Source organism: Etheostoma spectabile, chromosome 2, assembly GCF_008692095.1.
Source record: "Etheostoma spectabile isolate EspeVRDwgs_2016 chromosome 2, UIUC_Espe_1.0, whole genome shotgun sequence".
Taxonomy (NCBI): domain Eukaryota; kingdom Metazoa; phylum Chordata; class Actinopteri; order Perciformes; family Percidae; genus Etheostoma; species Etheostoma spectabile.
The window spans coordinates 31,059,190-31,059,758 of NC_045734.1; the positions used below are offsets into that span (position 1 = coordinate 31,059,190).

Below are 569 nucleotides of genomic sequence, written 5' to 3' on the forward strand. Positions count from 1 at the left end.
AAACGGCCCTCCTGTGTTCCCCCCTGCCCGAAAGGCTTGCGTACATGACCACCTTCCATGCCAGGACGGTGCCCAAGGCTACTACCTGCGCCAAGAAAGCCGGATGCCAAAAGTGGCACGGCGCCATTCCACAGTAACCGTTACCCTCCGTGCGCCATGAGGCACAGGATCCAGTCTGAGGGAGGCCACCCAATGCTGGAAATCCCTCATAAACAGGCGGCCTAGTGGGATCACCATCATCAGTCCCAGTAACCTCAGACATATCCTGAAAGCAACGGACGCGTAGTCAAAAATGCGCAAGACAAGCCCTAATAATCTCCAACCTCTCTGCCGACAGACGGGCTGTGAAGGACACAGAGTCCAGATACAGCCCCAGAAATATTATATTTTGCACTAGGGAAAGCACACTCTTCTCTGTGTTTATTATAAAACCCAGATTGGTCAGATGTTTTATGAGAATGTGCAGTTGCGTCACAGACTCCTGCTCTGACTGTGCCAAAAGGAGCCAATTGTCTAGATATGTAGCTAGACGGAGACCCTGCCGCCTTAACGGGGCTACAGCTGCTTTG

General features: G+C 52.4%; 1 protein-coding gene across 3 annotated transcripts in view; it reads left to right on the forward strand.

Moving 5' to 3' along the window:
* Positions 1 to 569, forward strand: part of wdr17 (WD repeat domain 17) — a 116,455-nt gene that overhangs the window by 109,072 nt on the left and 6,814 nt on the right. The window lies entirely within an intron of this gene.